The 26,833-nt window shown below is 42.9% G+C and overlaps 1 long non-coding RNA gene across 1 annotated transcript in view; it reads right to left on the bottom strand.

The window, feature by feature from the left end:
• Positions 1 to 26,833, bottom strand: part of LOC141981668 (uncharacterized) — a 192,741-nt gene that overhangs the window by 4,521 nt on the left and 161,387 nt on the right. Inside the window, exons 2-5 of the long non-coding RNA XR_012637873.1 lie at positions 19,437 to 19,585; positions 7,850 to 8,036; positions 1,733 to 1,864; positions 336 to 604 (exon numbers count right to left, since the gene is read on the bottom strand). This is a non-coding gene — a long non-coding RNA (uncharacterized LOC141981668). The remainder of the gene's footprint in view (positions 1 to 335; positions 605 to 1,732; positions 1,865 to 7,849; positions 8,037 to 19,436; positions 19,586 to 26,833) is intronic.

The following is a 26,833-nucleotide window of genomic DNA, read 5'->3' as shown; positions in this document are numbered from 1 at the left end:
TGGGGCAACGAAACACCTCAGCGCTGATTAGGTCTGACCTTTTCCATATATGAGGCAACAAAAGTTCCTCTACACAACCAACTAACCTACTTGAGCAGAAAAAAATCCTCAGCACCGCTTTACACTACTAACCTACTTGAGGACGGCAAAAATAAATCCTCAGCACCGTGTATAACTAACCTTATATGAGAGCAGCAAAAGTTCCTCAGCACCACTTTGCATCTGACCTTGTTGCAGATTCAATAAGTTCTCATGGTGTGAGCCCAAAAGGGACAGACGGCTCCACGGGCAGTCGTCCTCCAATATCCCATTAGAGATTTCAAAAGGTCTCTTACCTCTTGATTGGCGCCTTGGGGTTCGAAGGGGAACAGTCCGTAGTAGTTGTCGCTGTCTCAGCCGGGCGTTGCTATCCGAGTCACGGCACCAAATTGTAGAAGAAAACAGAGTCTTCACGCTGAGTTTGTCAGCAACAAGTCAGACAAACAAGTCAGGCCTGTTTCTTGCTCTGTCTCTCAAGCAAACTAAAATAACTGCACACAAATCCTCTTTTTCCTTTTCACACTTCCACACACCCAGAACTTGTTGAGACTCATTATAGTCTCATCTGGCAAACATAAAAATGGAGCGAGAGATCCTGTATTAATGACAGCTATGTAAACAAGCAGCTAAAATCTTTCAAATAGTTCTGGGTCCATGTTTTATAAGACTTTGCTGGTGTACACACACGCGACATCACAAGTTGTCTTCTTTTTTACCCAGGGAACAAAAGAGAATTAACTTCAAAATGAATTTGTCGTATAAGGCAATGTGGGGGGAAAAACCCTCCCCTTGGACTTCTTCCTTTTTGCATTTCTTATATCTTTGCTATAGGCTAGGGGATAAATTTGTCAGTTCTAGCAATCCTTGGGAGAAGGATTTTGGCTGTGCTGTAATAATTGGGACTGAGCTCTGCAGCACGTATATAACCTATTAGTTTGTTTTAATGAGCCAGATTAATCCCTACTGTAACATCAGTGAAGCCAAATAGGGAAGAATTTAAGACCAATAAGCCTAAAAATGCATCATTCTATAATTCATCTTATTTATTATTTACTATGTTTGAGACATACGTTTTGCAAAGACCTAGCACCCAAGCAAAGTAAACGTAGACATGTTTTTTTCATATATTTGTATGACGAAGAAAAAGATGATTTTGGGGATATGCTCTGTGTTCCCTAGGGTCTGAGTGTATACAGCCACCTTAAAATTTTTTGACAGGGGATCAAGATTGCCTAGGAATTAATTCCGACAGGCGCTCATCACACAATCACAATCTTTCCTGAAATCTCATCCAATATTTTAAAGGAAAGCAGTGATACTGGAATCAAAGTTAGGTGGCATACCATTCTTTGCTATAGAGGTTTGAGAATATTCTTCAGTTCTCTTCTTATCAATCTCTTATCAATTTGATGATATAGGTATATAAGTTATTAGGGTAGAATTTACTAGCACAAATATTTGTGGAAAGTTGAATGTCAAAACAAACTTCAGTATTCACACCAGAAGTGCCTGTGTTTTCTCATGCAATCAGGGAAGAGAAACAATACCATGTGATCTATCTGATCAATCACAACTAAGCAACACAGCTCAAATTCAGAATATTTGCGATCAATCCATATAGTAACAAATTTTGAAAATCTATTAATAGAATACTTTTGAATAACAGATACAGTATATTGAAGGAACCTGATACCTGCTTATGGATGTTTTGCAAGCAGAAAGAGGATCAATTTGTCAAATACGTTGTTTGCTGTGAAATTTTTACTTTGCTCTAGTTTCAAGCAAGCAGAATACTTTCTTTATTCTAGGGTGGGGGTTTTTGCATCTAAAGAAAGAAAGAAAAATGATATTATAGAAAATCCTGTGTCAAGATAAAAGGTTTTACTGAAAAATCAGATAATTACTCCGAACCCAAGATCTGAGAGAGCAATGACTCAGTTATTTTTATATATATTCTGTAGATCATATCATTGCTCAAAGATAGCAGAAGCTTAATAGTACTTTTACCTTTTGTATTTTTCTTGATTTTACAGAACAAAGAAAAATATAACCAAAATAAAGACGACAGATGAAGAAATACAATTATCAAGAAAACGAAGACGAGCCAGGGAATTATCTATTGTTTGTTAAATCACTTCTTATCACTAATTATTTGTCCTCTGCTGTTTTCATATTGACTTTACTATGTCATTTTAAACGGCTGTTTTCTGCCCTACACTTTGGACCTGTATTACAGCATTACCACACAAGTTTTCCTACTTCCATTTTCTTTTGATCACTACTTCATGTTAATGTTTTGTTTTTAGAATATAATCAACACTATTTTATTAATTGGTGGTCCTTATAAAAGGTGCCATTTCTAAGGAAAAAAAAAAGTCCTCTCTATCTAGGAAGCACAAAAGCTTATGGTTTATGTGTAGTGGATTCACCTGAGGGAAAGACATTCCTGAGCTCATCCAGAAGACCTTATACCCTCTTTATATCCAAGGCCATCCTGAAGTACCCACCTCTATCATGATACCTATTTAAAACTGACACTGTCACACACTTGATGAATAACTTAGATATAATATCCTACTTATATATTTACTAGCCCAACTGTATATTTGTTGCTTCATTTTATCCTAACAGCTATTTGTTTACTTGTCTATCTTGAGACTCTGAGCTTCTTGATCATGTCTTTATTTGGAAAGCAACTAGCACACTATTGGCACTATAATACTTATATACAGACAGTGCAGCACCTGGTGATACGCATACAACCAATGTGGCATTAGGAGAAGAGGCATGTCAGAAGACACATGCAGCATGCTCTGCTGGGCAGGAGAGTTCCACTAAAATCTGAGCAGTTCACATCATGGAGGAATTTAATCTGAGGGCACATTGGCCGACTCCACAGTCAGCCATCAGGATAACTATGTTTTGACCCATATGTTGTTGCCACTTTCTCTTTTTGGGCTCTTTTTAATGGATTCAAGAGGCCTACGTTTCACTAGTTTAGCAGATAAATGAAGTGGGGGGAGGGAGGAGGACAGCTGGTGAATTTCATAATGTACCTTATGGAGTCTTTTGGCAGCTCTTATGATTCCTAATTTATCACTGAATTGGAACACTATGAAAATTAGGGTGAGATGTGTTTTTTAAATAAGAAAGTCAACAAAATGGAGAGAGGGAATAGAGATGCAAAGAACTGTGGCAAGAAAAGAATATCATTTATAAATAGTAGCAAAGAATAAAATTACAGAAAGAAGATTGTAAGAAGGCAAACAAAGGAATTGAACAAGGGCACGTACAGTAGGGAGAAATGAGAAAAGAAAGATGTTTAAGGTGGTACCATTAAATGTGAGAATGAAGGGATAAAGAAAGAGGGTAAATCTGAATACTGAGGCAAAGCAAAAGAGGAGACATTTTTCATAGTTTGGACTGATTGACATGGCATTGATGGACGGTGGCATACCAGCCTCAGTACTGCATATAAAATAAAGTAAACAGGTATGAACATGGGATGATGTCCGTACCTCATCACAAACTACTATCAGAAGCTGAAGGAGTCTTCATTGAAAACCAGTGTTGAAACTTAGTGACATCCCTCCTTGGGTGGTTGGTTGGCTGCTTAAGTGAGATTTTCTGTACCACATTCATCCTCTTTCTAATGCCATACATATATGTCCACTTAGTGTCAGTGCAGCTGTCTGGCTGTGTGATGCACAAGAATCAGGAAAGCGTACCTGCAAGTTCTTTCTTTTTGATGAGCCAGCCATGAACCCTAAAACACTTAGGTAGCTTGCATTGATGTGTGAAACTGGGATATGTGCTTGCAATTACTGAAGACTCTTGAAATGAGCTTGGTACAGGTCACAGCTACTAACTTGTGAAGTGACTGCTACTAATCATATTTACTTCATTCAGTGAGCAATATTATTTAAAGTTAGTTTTAAGGAAAAAAGGAAGTTTCACAGTTGGTAACATACAGCAACAAGCACTACATTGAATAGCTTACTAACTGAAGCATCAGGCTGTCCTCCCCACCCAAATACCGTTCACAATCAGTTAAAAACTTCAAAGGTATTTCTGCTCCCTTATCGATTTAACATATTATTTTCCTTTCGTTAGCACCTACAGTGTAGTCTGTGAAAAGAGTACACGCATAAATTGATATTATTAGCTCATAGGCACCGCAAATTGATGTGTGGTGTGTGAGGGAATCAGGATATTGGCCTACTTTTATACTTAAGTTTGCTTCGTATGAAAACTAATTATACCTTCCTGAAAAAAATTGGGAAATGTCCTTCACAGAAAACAGGTGGACACTATGGGCTGTCTCTCTCTTCAGTAAGGGCCTGAGCCAACACCCACTGAAGTTAACTGGAGTCCTGCCATTGGCTTCAGTGGGTGATTGGAGCAGGGCATAAATCCTTTGGCTAAGAACTTCAGCTTACACATCTTCATGTTTTTAGTAGCTGAGTGGCATGGACTGGTGGTACATCAGCCACTGGAGTCTGTGACAAGACTGGCTCCTCCAAAATCCATTGGCTGTTTGCAAGGACATTCTACTATCTAGCAGATGTTTGGGGCAGGTTCCCCCCTTTTTTTTTTTTAAGTCTGTTCAGTCAGATGAATGTTTCTCTAGTCAAAAAGTGCATTGCTTTGTATGGCAGTCATTCAGGCTCCATATTGTATAAAATGTAAGATTTGTCCACGTAGCCTGCCTGGCTGTAATTTGATTGGTAGGACTGAGCATGCAAGCAATTGTAAGGCCTTTCATTATTGCAGTCAGTGTCCCAACAATCAGCAAGTCCATCCAGTTCTGTATGATCTGATTACAGAAAGCCATCTTAATTGTCAGGAATAGAAGCATATCATACTAATGAGGTAGTAATGTATATCTCTGTTGAAGAAGGAGGTGTTTACTAGACTGCGCTTCAGCTTTGCAGCACCTTGGGCATTCCCTTTAGACTATAGTAAAGGAAAAATCCTTTACCAATATACATAGCAGCTCCAAAGCTCTGCAAAAAGTCCTACCTCAGTTGTAGGTTTTCCTGCACATTTTCCACAAATTGTGATTTATATTGGTAGAATTCTGAGCTAAATGATTATATTTTAGGATGCCTAGTGTCAAAGGACAATTAAATTAATGGTCTAAACAGCAATTTGTGTTAGGAACTCCGAAGTGAAGACTGAAAATTGATATTAAGATCTTCACTTGCAGATATTCTGGATCTGGTATCTATTCAGACTACAGTTTCATTGCTTATTTAGTTTATTTCTTACATTAGAGATACAATCTGAACGTCTTGCAAAATCTGAGGATTAATGGCCAAGGTATGATGCTTTGGTGGGTGCCTGGAATAGATGCTAATATGATACAGAGGTCTAAACAATCACAGCAACAGATACATATCTGTACTGGAGTGTCTTTGCTCTTCACATCCTAGTGAGGCCCCACACAGATTGATTCTTGGCCCTATGCTATTCAATACTTTTATCAATGACTTGGAAGAAAACATAAAATCATCACTGATAAAGTTTGCAGATGACAAAAGGATTGTGGGAATGGTAAATAATGAAGAAGACAGATTACTGATACAGAGTGATCTAGGATTGCTTGGTAAACTGGGTGCAAGCAAATAATATGGCCAAATGTAAATGTATACATCTAGGAACAAAGAATGTAGGCCATACTTATAGGATGGTGTACTCTATCCTGGGAAGAGGTGACTTTGAAAAAGGTTTGGGGAACATGGTGGAGAATCAGCTGAACATGAGTTCCCAGTGTAATGCTCAAAAAGAACAGGCATACTTGTGGCACCTCAGAGACTAACAAATTTATTAGAGCATAAGCTTTCATGGGCTACAGCCCACTTCTTCGGATTCGGATACAGTGTAATTCTGTAGCCAAAAGGGCTAATGTTGTCTTGGATGCAGAAACTGGGAAATCTTGAGTAGGAGTAAAGAGGTTATTTTACCTCTGTATTTGGGAAAGTGTGACTGCTGGTGGAGTGCTATGTCCAGTTCTGGTGTCCACAATCCAAGAAGGATGTTGATAAAGTGGAGAAGGCTCAGATAAGAGCCATGAGAATGATTAAAGGATTAGAAAACATGCTGTATAATGATTGAATTCCTTGAGTCTATCTGTTTAGCTTAACAAAGAGAAGGTTAAGGGGTGACTTGATTCTAGTCTGCAAGTACCTACATGGGGTACTGTGTAATGCTAGATTAATGGTATTGCTGTGTCACCTTTATATGTCAAAGGAGTAATGTGGCTTATTTCCATCATGGCTGTTGTCATTTTAATCCCCTGAGTAGTGATCAGACTATTGAGTAAGTAGCTGCAGACATAACTTGTTATTTCGAGAGCTTTTGCCTATGAGAAGACCTGTGCTGGGAGAGAGCGTGCTTCCTGCATGTTTAACGGGATTCTGGCAGCAGAAACTCATGATTGTTACTGAGGAAGAGAAGGGTTTAGAAATGGGCCTGCCCTCTCTTCCCTGAATAGCTTTCCCCAGTCAAGTGGTGTTGCTGTCATTTAAATTGTTTCATATCTGTCTGTATCTGGTCTATTTGCTGTTAAGGTTTAGTACTAGCTGAAGGTAAGTATTGCTCTGTAGAGGAAACTGAATAAACAGGCTGAATATGGCTGCTGCTGAGCATAGTTGTGGACTCTCACAGTGATGGGGGTGATACGATTTGTGCAGCTTGTAGTGTCCTCCCAGCTAGGCTGGCTTTTTAAAAAATGCTTTTCTATTATTTTTCCACATCTCTCATTTCAGTTCTAATTCCTGGTCCACTCCAGACAAAAAAGGTGTCAATCTCATAGAAACAGTTGCATTTGGTTCAAAATCTGGAAAAGTTTTTTACTAACCAACAAATATCCATAGTGTAAACTCCACTGGGGTCCTGTGGGATTCAAGGTCTGACATGAAGCAATGCATTTCTTTCAACAGAAAACTTCTTAATGAGTGCGTCTTTGCAGCAGCATAATTATACTGGACACATAATGGTAAATTATTGAAACTATACAAAGTGTAGAATCAAGTCTACACTTCCGTCCGAAAATTTCATTTCAGAATAAACTACATTTACAATTTTAATTGACAGTGCTCCTGTAACAAAAGTCACGTATTAATATCTGGTAGAGGCAAGCATGCCCTTCACATCACTCTGAATGTGGCTGGAGGGAGCTCTTATCCCAGGAGTTCTCAACATTTTTCTTCCTGAGCCCCCTGACCCCCACATGCTGTAAAAACTCCTCAGCCCACCAGTGCTACAGCAACTATTTTTCCGCATATAAAAGCCAGGGCCAGCATAAGGAGGTAGCAAGCAGAACAGTTGCCCGAGGCCCCACCCCACAGGGGCTCCACAAAGCTAAATTGTCCAGGCTTCGGCTTGAGCCCCGGGTGGCGGGTTCAGGGTCCTGGGCTTTGACCCCACGTGCCAAGGCTTCAGCTTTCTGCCCTGGGCCCCAGAGAGTCTAACACTGACCCTGCTTGGCTGGTCCTGATACCCTGAGACAGATTATACTAAAATTGCTTGTCAGAAGATGGGCTATCTGCAAGTTTTACCCCCCCATCCACATCTATTCAACGGTGTTTAACAATGAATGAAAACTTAGGCAGGATGAAGGTGCAAACAAGATAACATTTATTGCAGCAACAGGTGATACAATAAGGCCAAGACCACAACTAAACTAGTAAACAACAATGAATAATGGCTCAGTTGTTAACAGACGTTATGTGGATATGAAACCCAGAGCCCCAAAACCCTTATTACAGTTACTAGGGAAACTGAGGAGACAAGTTAGGGTACTTACAGTACCATCTCTTGTAGACACAGGAGAGACAGTGACGTTGACAAGGACGGGGAGCAGGAAGACAGGATCGGGAACAGGAACACAGGATACACAGATGATCACTCAGGCAAGTAAGTGGCCTTCCTTCTTCCCAGATCGTCTTCTGTTCTTGAACATGACGTCCTGTGTGTGGTATGCGGATTGTTCCCTGTACGATGTTAAGACAGATGAGTGCAGGTGACTCCTTACAGGAAGCTGGATGGATCCCAAGAATTCACCCAAATCCTGGTCTGCTCTGGGGCTAGTAGCAGCAGGCTGTGCGTGTGGGAGACTGACTGCCACTCTGATGGACAGCCCAGAGTGACAGGCATGCCACCCTTAAGTATTCAGCGGTTGCTGGGCAGACTTAGGCTGTCACATGACCCTACCTTTCCCGCTCTTCGGGGGAAAAAGGCACCAAACACTTCATGAAGGAGGGTCCCGAAATGAAGGATTAGTTGTTCTTTTATAAATCCAAAATGGCAACTGAGGGAAAACGTAACAGAACAAAGTTTAACCCAACATTTCCCATCCTTCGTGACGTTGCTACCCTGTCACACCTGCACTTAACTATACTCCAGGTGAGTTAGAAAATCTAGATTAGTTGGTGATTCTTTTTAACTTCAACCTTATCCATCCCACCACCATTATAATTAACACAAGAGTAAGACCTTGAATGATTAAAATTACAACAAACGGATGCACAAGGACGCACCATGTTTGGGATAACTCTGTGGGAATGGGCAAAATTTGAACTTTTGCGTACCCTTTTGAGCACCTGTTCTGTTTGTGCGTTTGAATGATGCACAGTGATCATTAAATTGCTGCCCTGTTTTTTCCAAATTTTTGATATGGGCCTCCAAATCAGAATGCTGCATCAGCTGTTTAAAAGTGTCAATGTTGACTCCTATGTTGACTTGGTCAACATTTCTGTACAGCTCATAAGTTGCCTTGATACGCTGCACATTTAATTTTCTGAAATAAACATGACGTCACATACTTGAACAACTAATACGAAACAAATACAAGGTTTACATGTGGATCATTTTTAACATGGTAAAAGAAATTCCCAAGAAACTTTTTACAAAGACTACGAATGTAGATTCAGTTACTATTTACAATGACTACCTGGGACTGGTTCAACTTTGTGTGGCTCTAAGTCATAGTGACATTTGCCTTGACTGGCGTTAAGGCAAATGTGGGGACCCTGGTATACATTGGTGGAACAAATGTAACCATTGCCTTCCTCCCAGACGCATGCATCTATGTTTACACTGTGGTATTCACCTTGGCTTTCAAGAGCCCACTTAGGAATATCTATTGGAGTTAAGATAGTGTTGTTGACAATAACTCCTAAGGAAATTAATGGATACACCCAGTTTGTGCTGGCATTGGAAATGGTAAGGATATGTGCGACTATTTCTCTAGAGCCTGGATTGTAAACAAAATCTAAAAGTTTCCACCCCTGATTATGTCCTTTTTCAAAAGGTGTTGCATCTTTCATCATCAGGTTCTTGATTTCAACAGAAATAACTCCTTGGTACTCTACTCTAAGGATACCCGCTGCCATGTTCTGCAACCAGGATTGAACCTGTATGCAGGCAAGTGCCCATGATATATTTTTCTGTAAGCCACTTATGGCATTGATTATCTGGAATTGACTCTGGTTTTGGGCATCCAGCCCAAATGGTAGAAACTATATTGTAGGTAAAATCATTAATTTGAGTTAGGGGTGCTGTTAATGGTTGTTCCAACTCTGCCATGTTATAGCCCATGTTACTAACTCTTTGCGGTAGTGTGCCAGCACTCCTGGCATTAACTACCCCTAATCCATTGCCAGCTCTGCCCAAAACTTTAGCCGTAAGATCCTTTTTAACTCTGGGGTATCACTCATACATCCCAGCCCATCATAGATGGCTTTAGATAGGGTGCACGCTCAGGCTGTATATCCTTGGCCTGAAGTTGCATGCTTACTACAATTCTTTTGGGAGTGTGTTAATGATAAGCAAGCATTTAAGATCCTGCTTAACCACAACTGGACCCATTCTGCTAATATGAGGTTTGGGAATGACAGTCACCTCTTGGCATGTTTTTGCCTCAAACATTCCTGCCATGTACCAGGTCCCAGAATCATTTGTGGAAACCAAAATAGTTATGAAACCATAACAGTTAGCTAAAAACATAACTCTGCTCAAAGGACAGAAATTATTCACATTGCCAGAACAGTTTCATTGATGGGCATGAGCACTACTACTACGTTTAATTTTACAAACATAGTTGTTGTGGGAGAGTGTACTCTTACTCTGGTAAAATGTATATTGGCTTGAGTGCTGACGAATACCTCTACCTGTAGTGTCCCCTCCTTGACTCGATGAGTCAGATTTGAAGACATAGAAGTGCCTCTAAGGGAGTCTTTCGTTACTAACCCACCAGAGCAGTTTACCACTCTTCTATCCTGGAGCTCCCAAACGCAACTATTTTTGAACTTTACCACCCTACCTAAGGGCTCTGAGTTCTTGTCTAGCAGAGCAGTTTGCATACTGTTGTATGGGACCATAACCATATTTGACCTGTCCCCAGTTCCTCCTTCTAATACAATATGCAATTGGGACCATTTTTGTATGCGGAAATCATTACAGGACCAATGCTGTCCTCTAAGACTAGGCCATGGTAAGCTCCCCACACCTTAACTGGTTCTTTACCAGTCGACTCAGCCTTTGTGATACCTTTTATCAACCCAGTTGAACAAAAGTAGTGCTTTCTCTCCTCTATTAACCATGCATAACATATATTTACAAGTAACATAGTTAACAAAAGACAATTGGCACAGTTTGGCTCCTGTGATGCAAACAGACAAAGAGAAACAATTACATGATGAAATTACATATGCTCAGCTCCTAGCACCTTTCCACTCCTTTAATTGGCTCCAGTGGAACCACTTAAGCTGTTTCTTTCCCTTGGCACCTTTAAGCTCTACTTCGTAGATGGCTGAGCTTGTCTTATTGGTGATGCATACAGGCCCAACCCACCTGGGGCTGAAGGTATGCCCTTGCTCTGAATAGTATCTGCAGAGCATTCTATCCCCAATTTCCCACTCAATAGACTTAAGAGAACTTCCCAGACTTTTGTGCATAGTTCTAGCATTGGACTTCAGTTGGATAGCTATGTTGTGTTGGATGGAGCTTATATCTTGTAAAAGTTTCTGCATAAATTTATCAACCTGGAGCCGAGATTGACAGTCATCAGGTGGAGTCCCATCTACCCACCAGTACTCAGGTGTTTTCATAACACCCGTCATAACCTCATGGGGCATAAACCCATGCGAGGCTATTGATGACCTAAATGCAATTAGGATTACGGGCAGTTTTAAGTCCCAGTCCATTCCTTCGGAGTTGACAATCTTTCAGAGCGCTGTTTCGAGGTGCGATTTGTGCGTTCTAACAGGCCCAAGCTCTGCGGGTGACCCGCAATATGCAGCTTCTGCTGGATCCCCAAGGCTTGGCACATTGCTCTGGTGACTTTACCCACGAAGTGGGGTCCCTGGTCTGAGTCAATACATTCTGGCAGGCCAGACTTCAAAAGGTTTGCACTAGGAGCACTCTGGCAGTTGTTATTGCCGTATTATTCTTGGTGGGGAAGGCTTCACAAAGGCAGTCTACAATAATTAGGCAATACTTGTGGCCTCTGCCGGTGTTTGGCAGGGGGCCTATTAAGTCCATCTGAAAGTACATCCATGGCTCTCCGATAAGTTGGTGATGCATCAGGCTCTTGATGACCTTGGCATCTGGGTTGTTTTTAGCACAGTTGAGGCAACTAGAGATGTACTTAGTTACATCTTGCATGATGCTTGGCCACCATGCCACAGTCATTATTCAATTCACAGTCTTGTCTGTGCCAAAGTGGCCATTGCTATGTACTAAGCCAACCATCTCTCGGTGTAAACATGTAGGTAGCAGAAGAACAGGTGTTGAATGTCCTTTTTCAAGGACATTCTGTCCATCTGTCCTGGAAGATTTGGTACTCCCAGTGCTCTTGCTTTCCTAACAGACCTTGGATTTCTTGATCTCTTTTCTGCAGTCCCTTAATGTCAAGCTGACCAGAGAGATCCTCAGTCTCAGGTTCCATTTTCACCACCTTCTCCTCTGAGTGGACCCAAAGTCCCCTAACAAGGCTGCCTGTTTGGCCAGCTAGTCAACCTTGTTGTTGAGGCTGGAGATTTCTGCAAAGTCTCAGTGATGGGCCCTCACCTTGAGCAGGTGGGTGCCACCTGGTCTATTGGTGGCCAGCTCCCACGCGTGCAACAGATATTTTGTGTGCGCAATGGGCCGCCTGTCTGGTGACTTCATCTTTCACTGGATCCAGAATGTCATCCACTTACTAAATGCCTAGATAACCCAATCTGAGTCTGAGCACATACAGTTATTGGCTTCAGGATCTTCTGCGTATAGGACAGCCAATACCGCTACCACTTCAGCTGCCTGGGCTGAAAACTGGCATACCGTTCCCTGCAGGACTTGATGGCACTCTGGCTGAAGTGCAGCATACCCTGCATGAGGGCTCCCCTTTTTGTGGAAGCAGCCACCATCCACAGCCTAGATCTTCAGGCCCTTTTCTTTTGCTTCCTGATAACTGCTTTCCACAATAAAAGGCGACTTTGGGTAAGTTGCTTTCCAGACTGGGGATCGGACACTCATGATCCTGTCCCTCTGTGAGTAGAGCATATGGGAGGATGGCTAGTCGGGGAGTCTTTTGTACTTCCAGGTTTCTGCTGATGAGGCTCAGTGTCCAGTGGGCCAGCCTAAGACTTGACACATGTCCTTCTTTGATGCACCCTGAGAGTATGTATTTTAGTGGGGTATGAGCTGTTTCAAGGATCACTGAGGACATACCTATAGGTATTCCCAGTGTCCAAGTGACCACACCAGGGCTAGGACCTCTCGCTCGCAAGTGTTAAACTGCTTCTCAACTTCACTCAGAGTCTTCGACCCATAGGTGACAGGTCGAAGGCTGTTTCCCTGATCTTGTAGGAGCACCGCGCTTATACCCTTATCCAATGTTGCCAGCATTAGGTGGAACGGCTGGTTGGGTTTTGGGTAAGCCAATGCTGGTGCCTGGGTGACAGCCTGCTTTAGATCACAGAAAGCCTTCTGTTGCTTGTCGTTCACCCTCCATTCTTGGTTCTTCTTTAATAGCACATACAGTGGCCTGGCCATCTCAGCATACCCTTCTATAAATTCCCTCAAAAACCCCTTGAGTCCTAGGAACGACCTAATCCAGAGAGATCTTGGGGTACTGGAAGTTTACAGATTAAGTTGACATGCTGAGTATCTGGGCATTTGCCTTCTTTACCAATTGTCATTCCCAGTTAGCTGACTTCTGGTTGCACAAGCTGAGCCTTTACCAAATTGATCAGGAAGCCTGTTTTCTTGATCTGATCCACGACTGCGTCTAGCATCTCGAGATTTTCCTCCTTCATGGTAGTTGCCAGGAGGATGTCGTCCATGTAGCTAAGGATTTGATTTCTGTTCTTCAAGGTGCTCCAAATACTGGAGAAGTGGTGATGGCATATAGACGGCACATTATGTAGTCCCTGTGGGAGCCGGCTGAAAGTGTACTGCTTGTCGCTATAAGCAAAGGCAAATTTATGCCATGCTGAGGAGTGCAGGGGAATAGAAAAGAAAGAAAACCATTTAGCCCCTGATGAGAGGGCAGCCATCACCTTGTTAAACTTGGCCACTACAGGGGCTAACCAAGGTGTCACTTTGTTAAGCTTCCTGTAGTTGACTGTTAATTGCCAAGTCTTGCCATACACTTTCATGACTAGCAGCTTTCTGTTGTCAAATGCACTCCCTGTTTGACCAAGGCCTTGCTGGTATTTGGGATGCCTTCCTCAGCAGCAACAGGGTATCTATATTGCTTCTGCGGCTTTGGGTCAGGTCCGTTGACTCTGACCTCGCTGCTATCTTGCCGCACTGCAACTTGTTCCTGGCAAATACCTCCTGGTGCTTGAGGGCAACCTTGGCCATGTCCTCTTCCCACGTTGGCATCTCCAGATCTTCTGGTGCCTTTACTGTAGCCACTCTGAGATGCTGGTATGATCTCATGACGCTTGCTGTTTTTGTCCTGGACCAACCTTCTATTGGAAGGTCTACAGTGAGGCTCAACTTGGAAATCAGGTCCATTCCTAAAATGCCTTGACCTCTCAGGGCTTGGAGCCCAAAGGCAGCCTTAGCAGCTATAGTGTGGATTTTGCAATTGATGGGTTGGGTGAAGGGGACCACACTTTTACCCATATTGAAGTCCTCTAAAACCTTGGTTCCTTGTATGGCGATCTTAGCTCTTGGCTCAGCGTCCGTGCACCAGATGGACACTGAAGCATCCTGTCAACTAACATTTGCTGATGGAGCTGTCCAAACTCTCCCTCCACGACCACAGATATTGAAGGTCTTCCCCACTTATCATTGGTCAAGGGTGCTGTTACTGGGGAAGGTGGGGGAGCCTGGCCCCCTCAAAGTAGATCTGGAGCTTTTTCCTGCTGCTGCTGATTCCTCTTGTGACAAGCCAGCCTCTGCAGCAGCTCCTCCGTAGGTAGTCTGTCAATGCTCTTTGGTTTCGTACTGGAACAGCTTTTTCCAGAGGGTATTCCTAAATGACCTCTGCTTTTCCTTGTTGAAGTTGTCAAATGGCTGCTTTTGCTCTGATAAGCAGCAGGTCTCTTGTCTCTCTGTTGAAGCTTGGGGTTTCTTTTTGGAGACTCCTTCCCTTGGTGGTTCTTGTTGGTGACCACTGCCACCTTCTTCCTGGCTCCGGGGGCTGGGAAAGCCTCCCACTGGACTTTGTATGCCTCCTAAAGTTTCTCTTCTAGCTCTCGTAGGGAGGTGGATAGGTGGTCTACTGGCCCTAGAGTCACCTTTAGGATTCGGGTCAATCCAGAATTCGGGAGTGTTACAAGTCGGGGTGCCCACTAGCCAGCATAAGAGCCTTTCAGTTCAGGTATTTTTCCCACCTTTCATGAGGCTGCTGGCGCTCGTAATAATACCTGCCGATTAAGTTCTGGTGTGGGTGGTAAAACCTTAGAATGCCCTCAAACAATTCCAGTGAGGATTCAGTGTCAGCCACCTGGATATTAATGGGAAGCACACTGAACTCCTCACTGGACATGCACTCCCTGGCTATGGCAGAAACATCTCCCTTCCCTATTCCAGGAAGGGAGTTCACCTTATCTGCCCAATCCAGGGCTGTGTTCAGATTGAGTGGGCCGAGGGGCTTCCCAACGACGCGAGCCTGCTTGGCGGGTGTATGTTTTAATTTCATGGCGGGTCTCTGGTGGTCGAGACGAGCCAGGTCTATAACTAATTATAGTGGTTGTCACTGGCGCCAGGGGCAATTACTCCCCTCCTACACTGATGATTCAGGGGGAGCTGAAGGCTGATTTCCTTTTTTCCATCCTCCTGGTCTCTAGTTGTCTCTAGGCAATCTGCAGAGCCGTTCTGCCTCAGAGTCATCTGAGCTGCTGGATCTGCTGCTGGACTCCTCAGTGTTCTTCCTCAGAGGGTCCCTACTAATAGCTCTTAAGAGCCCCCTGGTCTGCTGCAGCTCGTATTGCAGCTTTTGTAGCTTGGCCTGACAATTAGAGCGCTCTGCCTGCTATGACTGGCTAGAGCGGAACTCCTTGATGAGTTCCTGAATCACTGCTTGGGTTTCCTCCTGCTTCACGTTAGCGAGGTGAAGCTCCTTGTCTTTTCTGGTAATCAAATCACTGAGGTCTTGAACTTGTAAGTCCAACCTACTGATCTGTGTAACATCTAGTGTTCTGTGTCTCTAAGTCTTCCACCCGTCTGCCCAATTTCTCCAGCTCTAGATCTTTGGTCCTGATCTGTTGTTCAAGCTGGGCTGCCTTGGCCATTTGATTGTTCCCAAAATCATGTAGGTCCTTGCATGCAACATACAGCCCGTAGATCAGTGCCCTTTATTTTTGTTTTTTATTGGGCTTTGGTTTGTCTTGCACAAAGCTCTCCCATTTATTAACCAGGGTGCAGTAGGTTTATCTGCCCCTGAGCAGCACCCCTGCCCAAGAATTCTTGCTCTTACCAAATAACTCCACACAGTAGGCAAGAGATGTTTTATTGTACCCCAGTAGCCAACCGGACTCCTCGTAGGTCTGGGTGCTCATCCTGGTTAGAGTAATTCCAACCAGATGGGACCTGAGACTCTTTAGGTCTCCCTGCCGCATCCATTCAGACTACAGGACCCTCGGCACTCAATGGCAGCTGAGTATCGCTGACAGGTTGCAGCGTGCCTTTCTTGCAGGATAGGGGCTGCTCCTGCAATATTGAGTCAGGATTTCACCAGCTCGACCCCAAACTATAATGCTGCTACCCAACCGCAGATCTGGGCTAGCCACAATCTATGGGAACTGTGCCCGTGCCTCAGTCCACTGTATAGTTGGGCTCTATCTGCCACAGTCTGAAGCTTGCTTCCTAACACACTAGGTTAGGAATTTAGGCAAGCATAACCAATTCCACAGCACGCCTTGTGCTGCATGGGCCCTTCACAAAACCAAACCAAGGGAGGTGCGTAATCCACCTCCCAGCAGCATACAAGGCTGCTTCTATGGCACGCAAGCCGTATGCCCCTCCTGAATACTGACCAGGCAGAGACTCAGTGGGGCACAAGCCGCACCTCAGCCCAAACAGAGAGGGTAGTCCTCTCCGTACTCCAGCACTCAAACCCGACCATCCTTTGCAGGCTCCTGGCTCTTATGCCAGTGGCTCCTCCTACACCCACTAGGCAGGGCAGCCAGTGGCTCACTGCCACTCTGCGGGACTCTATGGCACATCAGCCGTTGGCACCGAGGCATACCTGCTGCAGGATTTTCCACAGTCCACCAACCGTAAGCACTGAGGCCTAACTGTGGTCACGGCTCTGGCACCCTTAGTAATGACAACCCTCCCACACACCCTCTAAATGCACGTTAACAGAGCCGAGAAATCAACAAAAACAACACAAATCACTGGCTAAACTAAAAGGGGGGTCCTGCCAAAGTCACCAAATATGATAGCCCATCTTCTGACAAGCAATTTTAGTTTAATCTATCTGCAAGTTTTACCCCCATCCACATCTATTCAACGGTGTTTAACAGTGAATGAAAACTTAGGCAGGATGAAGGTGCAAACAAGATAACATTTATTGCAGCAACAGGTGATACAATAAAGCCAAGACCACAACTAAACTAGTAAACAACAATGAATAACGGCTCAGTTGTTAACAGACGTTATGTGGATACGAAACCCAGAGCCCCAAAACCCTTATTACAGTTACTAGGGAAACTGAGGAGACAAGTAAGGGTACTTACAGTACCATCTCTTGTAGACACAGGAGAGACAGTGACATTGACAAGGACGGGGAGCAGGAAGACAGGATCGGGAACAGGAACACAGGATACACAGATGATCACTCAGGCAAGTAAGTGGCCTTTCTTCTTCCCAGATCGTCTTCTATTCTTGAACATGACGTCCTGTGTGTGGTATGCGGATTGTTCCCTGTACGATGTTAAGACAGATGAGTGCAGGTGACTCCTTACAGGGAGCTGGATGGATCCCAAGAATTCACCCAAATCCTGGTCTGCTCTGGGGCTAGTAGTAGCAGGCTGTGTGTGTGGGAGACTGACTGCCACTCTGATGGACAGCCCAGAGTGACGGGCGTGCCACCCTTAAGTATTCAGCGGTTGCTGGGCAGACTTAGGCTGTCACATGACCCTACCTTTCCTGCTCTTTGGGGAAAAAGGCGCCAAATGCTCCATGAAGGAGGGTTCCCAATATGGAGGACTAATTGTTCTTTTATAAATCCAAGATGACAACTGAGGGAAAACATAACATCACAAAATTTAACCCAACAACCCCCTGAAACCTGCTCACAGCCCCCTAGGGAGGTCCCGGACCCCTGGTTGAGAACTGCTGTCTTAACTCAGTCATGCCCCTCCACTTTTTTCTAACCAGTGAAAACATTCAGCGAAATTTCCCCTTGTGAGCCAAGGTGGGTGAGGTAATATATTTTATTGGACCAGCTTCTGTTGTTGAAAGAGACAAAGCTTCCGAGCTTGTACAGCACTTTTCCATGGGCCACACAATCTCATATTGTACTGCCTCTCAGTTGAGCCTGGGTAAACATTCTTTCTGCTTTTATAGCAGCATATTCCCCAGACTCTACCTACTTGCACCTGAGATGGGCACCAAAGGAGAGGCTGATATAATATTAAATAACTCCTTATGTACTGCAGAGGAATGCAAGGCTCTTCTGTTGGATCATTCTAAATTCAGATGCTAAAATCCTGCATAAAGTAATAATTTCTGCTGACTCATTCTGACAGGTGGATGGATCTTGTTATTTCCAACCCATATACCATAAGAGGGACTAGAGTGTTCTCTTTGAGGCAGAGGGAACTAGTGTTTGGGACAGAGGACATTCAGTGTGAGAAACCCTAGGAACAGTGAAGGTAAGATTAGGGAGAAAATTTGTGCTGAGGTTTGTTTATTAACAATGACTCTCCACTGAGGATAGCTGACCACCAACTTCATTTCATTTAGGCCGGGAACTCTTAGCTCAAGGTCCCTAGCTGAACTCAGTTGCTATGATGGTACAGGTAGCTTGTCAGAGAGCCATGACCCAAGGGCTATGTATAGCAAAATCTTGAATTCTACCTATCAGCAACAGGAAGACAGTATAGCTAGCAAAGAATTGGGGTAACAACTTGTCTGTCACTAACACTGCCAACCTGGTGGTTAGCCTCACACTACAGTATCTGAACTGTCTTAGTGGTTTTTTGGTGTAGCCCCAAGTAGAGTGCATTGCGGTATTCCATTGTGGAGGTCAAAATACATGGATTACTCAAGGACTGGATCTGAGAGAAACAATCAGAAATACTCAGCTAGTTGAAAATGGGAAATCATGCTTTCAGCTACTGCTGCTACCTGAGACTCCAGAAGAAGTCAGGGATCCAAAAGATGGAGGGTGAACAACTTGAACTAAAGGGGAGAACAAATTCCCTCAAAAATGGGGATTCATTCCTGCTGTACCTGGACAACCTTTCCTCACCCCAATGATATTGCTTCCCCATTTTAAAATGTAAGCTTACATTGTTTCCTATTTCCCAAGTGATTAAGCGTCAGTCAGCTGGCTAGTATTCATATCACAGTCTCATCTAGACCCTGACAAAGCAAAGACATTATTCCATTCAGAGATGATGAAAATCAGTCACAGAGCTGCGTGACATCTACATGCCAATTACATAGTCCATATGACCTTCTATATATGTCGAAAAGGAGATGAAACAAAAGAAAACATTATGGTACTACACATGAGAAACTCTTCAGGAGAATGTATGTGAGTTATAACCCAAACCAACTCTGGGATTTCTCAAACAGAAAAGAATGGAATCATTTAAGAGTGATTCCCACTAGGGTTCACAAATGCATCAGTAAAACCTCATGATCAGAAGCATTACCAAGTTCCCTACCACACAGTTTCAGTGCATGCAGTAGTAAACTGAATCACAAAACCATAATCTCACCATATTTGGTTGTTTGCTATATTCCGGGCAAATCATTGCTGTCCATCTGCATATCTTCCTCATAAGGACATTGCCCATAGTTCCTAATCGCACCACTTAAACTCTTCCCGTCTCCCATCAATCTTCTGGTTTCAGAACTTTGTTTTTCCCTGCATGATAGAACAGACCAACTGACCCAATTCCATGGAAACAGAGCCAAAGACAAGTTCTGCATCAAGAAGAATATACATGGCCACATCTTAGTAATTGTTTTTGTATCACCTTCCCTGGCTATATCTATAAAAATAAAAAATAGTAATAAGTCTAGAACACTCTCCTTTGTAACACACAAAGTTACATCTGAATTTTATTTTGCACATATTCCAGACACCATCCAGTACATATTTATGTATTTTATATTTAGAGCAGTGAGTTTCACATTAAGTTTTTGATCTTACAAAGGCCTGAGTAATATACATCTGCCCCTGTATGCTCAACAATCCAAGAAAAGTCATAAATGGTCTCAATCAATTGTATCACTCTGGAATACTGGAGTATTCATGATGCCCACAAAACACTGCCAAGGTGATCATGGTTAAACAGGTGCTGAGCAGAGACTACTGAGTGTGATGCAAAACATGTTTGTTTTATGGTCATCGTTTCCTCCCCGTCTCCTGATCTTTCTGTTTCATTTGCATGTTGCATTTTGTTCTAAATCTAAACGGTGATCTCCCTGGCATAGAGACTATCTTCTCGTTACTTATTTGTTCAGCGCCTAGTGCAATAAAGCCTTAGTCCTTGAGCGGAGCCGCTAGGTTCTACCATAATATAAATAATAATTATGACTCATGTTGGATATTTCCCAATAACACATTTTCTTCAGTGTAATTATAGATTTGTAAATACAGTATGTTTCAGAACTTTATAGGATAAATTTATTAAAGAAGTAGGATAATAATTTAACACAGCTACTGCCTGATTTGAAAAGTCAGGATAGTGTGTTCATTATTTACTTTTGTTGCAGCCCGTCAGCCTCTATGTAGTCGCGCTTCCTGACAACCTCATCCTCTTCCTCTTCCTGCCAGGGTGTGGTCTATTTAGGGTTTTGGACTCAGTGCAAAATGTTTCAAGAAGAGGGGGAATAAAGAAGATTTATTATAATTGATATGTTGGCTGTGTTGAGTTAATTTGTTCTTGTTTGAATTTTTTTTAAAAGGCTGCTTAACGTATTATGCTGTTATAAGACTAAATGCCAGGACACCTAGAGCTCTTGTGTAGGTGTCTTAATCTAAAGAAATAAATAATAAACTGATCCTGTTTAAACATCACCATGGTGTCTCAGTATAACCTTTATGAACACACCCTTGCCTGGAGCCATAATGCAATGCAGATGTACACCACTGCCCCCAAGAGCTCTGAACAGGGGATGCAAGATAGGTAGACACTAGTTTGTGATGTGCTGGGTCTCTGACTCCCGCCCTGGACGTCCCCAGATAGCTGTTGTATCCTGGCCTCCAAACAATGTCTGCTGAAAGCTGGTGGGCTAGAAGCTAGTAGGACTATAGCCTCAGCCAGGGCATCACCTCCGGGAACCTTGATTGGAGGAGTGCCCGGCTCCACCAATTGGTCCAATCACACTATTTAAGCCAGAAGGCGTAACAGGAAGTTTGTCTGAGCAACAAGGTGATTTCCTGTTGTGGCTGCATTGGACCTTGCTTGCGCCTGCATCCAACCCGGTTCCTGTTTCCTCCTTTGCTCCTGGCTGTTGCCTCCTGCCTCACTCCTGCCTTTGCTCTTGTTCCAGTCATGCCCCTGCCCCATGCTTGATCCTTGCCTCTTTTCCAGTTCCTGCCCTTTCACCCCCAGTCATCAGTTACCAGTCCTGGCTCTGACCCTGGCCTCCAACTGCTGACCCTGACTCTGGCTTGACCGTTGGCTCTGGCATTAGGTGTATCCCAGTCCCCTTAAAGCTTTCCCCTGTAGTGTCCAACCTCTATATCCACTGAACACTCACAGAAGTACCAGGTCTGCTGTTCCCCACCTCTTGCTACCACATTTCTCATCCACCCCTTCCTTGCATTGGGACTGGTTTCTGACTAAGGAGACTTAACACAGGGCCCAGGTTAAAAAAGAGAAAAGTCCTCCCTGGAGCTGTGTGGTCACAGAGAGATTGGTGCACACATGTGGCATCCAAAAGGAGTAATGTACACTGTAACAGTATTCACTGGAATGCACATGCTATAATTTTTGTTACCCTGTCTCGCCTATCTCGCCTGCCCACAACCCAACCCGCTTGTTTGTCTCATCTCTATGTTAGGCCTTCTCTTTTAGACACTAATATCTTTGCAGCAGGGACTCTCATTTTATATATATATGTGTACGTTGCGTAGCACAATGGGGCCTAACCAGGTTGAGGCTGTGAGGCGCTGCTGCCATATAAATGTTAACTAATATTAATAATGTTTCCCAGTATTCTTGGACGGGGTGCTGATTCAAGAGTTTTGTAATATATAATCTTTAAATATTGGCTAATTTATTAAGCACTTCCCAAATATTTGGAATGCCTGTAGATTAATCTTTTAAATTCTTCAGCAAAGTATAAATACCACCACTAGCAGTCTCCAGCTGGACACAGATGACACTTAATGTTAATTATAATGATCTTCCCCACAGTTAGTTTTTCATTAGCAAAAATAGACTGAAAAAAGAAATTAAGTAGAAATGTTGTGTATTGTTAAACAATATTGTTCTTTGTAATATTAAAATTTATATTTTGCAAATGAAATTACATGTTTTAATAAGGTGGAAACTACTGTATACTGAGTTATGGTGCCTTTGACATTTAGATATTTATGGAGGTTTGTAAGCTATATTTTTCCTGCTATTATATTAAAATTTTATAACTATAATTAATTATAAGGACTGTTCTACAGACTCATAAAATATTTTAGGAGATAAATAGATTATGGCTAGTAGGTTAGATTTTCTCACCTCTAAATGTTTGCTCTAGTTGAAAATGCCAAGGGGAAAAAATAACACAATGGCTTTCAAAGGACTTGTAAATTGTAGGCAAGTAATGGTTAAAATTAATTCTACAGTAGTAATAATTTTGTATACAGGACTTACTTATTTAAGGGTGGTACAAAATAATTGAAAACCGCTTTCTATATATCCATTTTATACATGTTGATCACTGTGACTTCTATTAAAAAGAAACAAACTGTGTTTCCAAATTGTAGTATCAAATGTTATGGCAGCATGGCAAAAAATAGATATAGGCTCCAAATAATAAACATGGGTGTGACAAGTTACCCCCCACTTGTGGGTGCCACCTGATATACTCGGGGTACCACTGAGCCTGCCTGTTCCACCAGCCTGGGCTCCCTCACCCTGTCCTGCGGAGCCAGGCACTCAAGCCTCCTCCAGCACACACACACAGGTAGGGACACACCCAGCTGCAGAAAGACACAGACAGTGAGATCAACTCAAGTGCACCACCCCCTCAGGAGTGCAAACCCAAAATTGTATTGTCTTGCGCTGCACAGAAAACTGTATAGCGTAAGTTCATGAAATTTGCTCCCTCCCTTAATGTGGATGAAGATATGCAGAGCTTTTTGCCCCCCCCCCCACCCCTTTTGTCCCCCTGGTTATGAATTGCACAAACTGGGTTTATAGAAAACAAAAACAAGTTTATTAACTACAACGAATAGATTTTCAGTGATTATAAGGGATAGCAAACAGATCGAGTTAGATCACTGAGCAAATAAAGCTAACATGCAAACTTAGCTTAATATACTTAAAGAAGCACACAGCCTCCAAAGACAGGTGCAGCATCTCCTAGAGCAAGGGAGGAAGCCACCAGGTTCCACACCCAAGCAGACCAGGCTCCCATTGCTGTGGAGATAGCGTGAGCTGGTCAGTGGGGAGGCTTGGATGCACTATTGGGCTCTGTGGGTTTGGTTTCGCCTTGGTGGGACTCAGATGATCCCTTTCATTTTGGTTCCTTGAGGCAGACTGGGGCGTGTGTGTTCGTATTCTCCCTAGAGTCACCAAAATGAGCTGGCCCTTGCAGTAGATTGTGCAGATCTTATTACTCATCTCATCCTTCTCCTTACATGCCTCTTTTGATCAGCAGTGCAATAGCTAATGATGTTGATGTTTAAATCCTCCTAACTGGGGGTGAGTAAATACCCTCCATGAGATAAATGGAGCAGTTCACTTCTCTCGTCGCTGGTATGCTTCCGGCTGTCTGCAAATTCAGGAAGACGCTGTGCATTGGTTACAATTGGGTCACATGTTCAAAATTTTCTTTGCAACCTTGCAAGCTACAGATTCTGGAGACCAAGACAGAAAGCTGAAAAAAATGGAAGGTGACCTGGGTCAATTTTCAGCGTCCCACGAGCAAAGAGGAAGCTCACATGGGTATTATATAATGAAGCAGACTCCTATTACACTGCCATGTCATGTGAAGCAATGCTCCCAGAGCATGACTTTTTGCATGTTAGCTATAGCTGATGTTGCTTTTGATCAGTACCAGATGAAAATGAAGGCTCGGAGGCTACAGGGTTGCTGTCAGGAAGGACACATGGAGATGAAAGTCTATTTGAAGAAATACTATTCAGGTCAGTTTTTCTTGTATATGATCTCTTGGGACATATGAGGCTGCTCTTCCTTTACCAGAAAAGCCCCAGAGCTATGGGAATTTCAGTAAAAGAAAGATACATTCAAAGTCCACAGGATAGCTCAGTGGTTTGAGCATTAGCCTGCTAAACCCAGGATTGTGAGTTCAATCCTTGAGGGGGCCATTTAGGGATCTGGGGCAAAAACTGGAGATTGGTCCTGCTTTGAGCAGGGGGTTGGACTAGATAACCTCCTGAGGTCCCTTCCAACCCTGATATTCTATGATTAAACTGGCTACAAGTAGTAATTTCTCACCCTAAATGTTGTTTGAAGCAGGTTGCAGAGATTCTTGAAGACAAACTTCTTTTGCTTGCAGCTTAGAACTCCAGATAGTCCCTTCACAGGCCAGATACCTTCTAGCCTGGGTCCAGCTCTTCCACAGTGCAGTCTTAGGTGTTTTTAGCAATCATCTTGGGTGGGGATTCAGTGAAGAACTGACCCTGATTAACTCCCTCCCCAGCCTTAAATAGGATTTACACATGGAGGGAATTCTTTGTTTCCCAGTTTGCTCCCCACCCCCTACCAGTGGAAAAATACCAGCAGTACAAGATGGTGTCCAGTACCAGATGACATGATCACATGACCCTGCAGTGTCAAAGCAGCATTCCAGGAAGCTTCTCAGGAAAGTGGGAGATTAGCATCTTCAAAGTCCTATTGTCCTTCCTAATGGCCCATTCAGGCTGATTGCCTACTGTCTGGTGGGCGTTTCCCAGGTGCAAACACTTTAGTAACTGATACATAGTCAATGTTCCTAATTTCAGATACAGAAACTATACATGCATACAAATAGGATAATCACATTCATAACAGTCCCAATGATATTTCACATGACCCATCTTGCATAAAACATATCTTAGGTATGCCATATTCATATCATAACAATATATCTATGAAGAATATGGGACATAATGTCACAATGGAACTACTGCTTTAAATGAGTCTTTGCAGGATCTGGACCCCAGTATTTGTAATAAAATGTGTTTCACAAGAAATATGGAATCAGAAGAAATTACCCAACAAGAAGCTGAAACCACTGCCCACAATTTCAAATTATATTTTATTTTAAATTTTAAATGTGTCATGCCATTTAATAAACCTCTGAAATTCTGATGAAGTAAATTGTGTCCAATTATATCTGATGGTCTGCTGTGGGATACCAGTCCTTTTGAAGGAATATCCTTATATTTCAGTGGCATATGCTATTCTAGATAGTATGCACAATATATCCAGATATTTTGAAGAGTCATTGATCACAGCAAGGGACATGAGCCCCTGGACAGATCCCACAAAATCCATGTGTATGCACTAGCATGGTAAGTATGGCCACCCTCAAGAGTGGTTTGGTGCCTTGTTTGTGCCTGTTGACAGATCTTACATCTTTTAGTCAATTTTTCAATTTGGCTATTGGTGTTTGTCCACCAGACAAAACATCTGACAATTTGGGAATTTGCCTGTACAATTTATGAATTGTGAACTCTATGAATCTTTATCAACCAACAAATTCTATTTTGAATGTGCAGCCTTTTGTTTTCTCTGTTGTTGGTTTGCCTCCATGTTGGGCTGAAATTCCAGAGGCTGGAGGGAAAAGAATAACAAAAGAGGGTTGTTGACTTAAAACGCTTGACCACTGAAATGTAATTGCTCCAGACAATAGCTTCCAACCAGGACAACTGATTTAGTCTGTGAGGGGTCACCTTGGGGAGTATGCATTGTATTTTCTCCACACAACAAAAGAGGTTGAATCCTTGCTGTAAGCACAAAATGGAACTCCTCTTTAATTATGGAATCACAACCATCTCCTCCATAGTACTAAACACTGGCTAGTTTTCCACAGTCACTGTCACTATCATTGGCATAGGATCTCTTGTCCACAGCCTGGCCTACTTCATTTGTTCAGCTGAATTAATCACAGTACATTTACTTCTATAAATATTTTGCATTTGTCCTTTTCCATGGCACTTCTAAAACAATCATCCAGTTTATGGCTAGGTTGCTCAGCCTGACTCTTGGCTAACATAGCACTGATTAGGACAGGCATTTAGTGAGGTGTCTAAGTATGCAGTTAGGTGCCTTACTTCATGTGAGTGGGAGCATGCGAGGGTCACGTGCCCCCCAGATTTGTTGTTTGGCTTGTACTGAGCATGCTCACATGGCCTGAGCATGCTCAGTAACACTGCTGAAGCCAGCTGCCCTCATTCAGCCTCTCGACTATCGACAGGCACAAGTCATCTCTGCTCCCAAGTTTGTCGGTTTAACAGTCTAACTTCAAATGCTGATTTCTCTCTGAAGTTTGAGCCTCATGCATTTAATCAGGAGAAAATGTGGATGATTTATGCATATTTTACATCTCTCTGTTTCCTGAGAGATGGTAGCTTACAGGGGAGTTGTCACTTTGTAAGCCATCAAAAGCCTGAACCATGACACACTATAGAATAGTCATGGCATTTTATAGAGTGAAGATTTTACAAAAGCTGAATACTCCAAATTTCCATGGCTCACACCCCTAACTTATACTTTGCCAATTTTTTCTTAGCCACGGAGCTGCAAATGATTACAATATTCTTGCAACAGCTAAATCTTTCTTGCTGAATTATTTTATCCATGCTGGGGGAAAAAAAAAGTCCAGAAGAACTATAAAATTCTACATGTGCCTGTTCATAGAAAAATGGCTTCTAGATGAAACACACATGCTGTAAAGATTTGTTCTCATGTTTTGCTTGTATCCCACTAGATGGTGC

The sequence above is a fragment of the Natator depressus genome, chromosome 2, assembly GCF_965152275.1.
Source record: "Natator depressus isolate rNatDep1 chromosome 2, rNatDep2.hap1, whole genome shotgun sequence".
NCBI lineage: Eukaryota > Metazoa > Chordata > Testudines > Cheloniidae > Natator > Natator depressus.
Note: the sequence above shows the minus strand (reverse complement) of the source record. Positions and strands in the feature narration are given on the sequence as shown.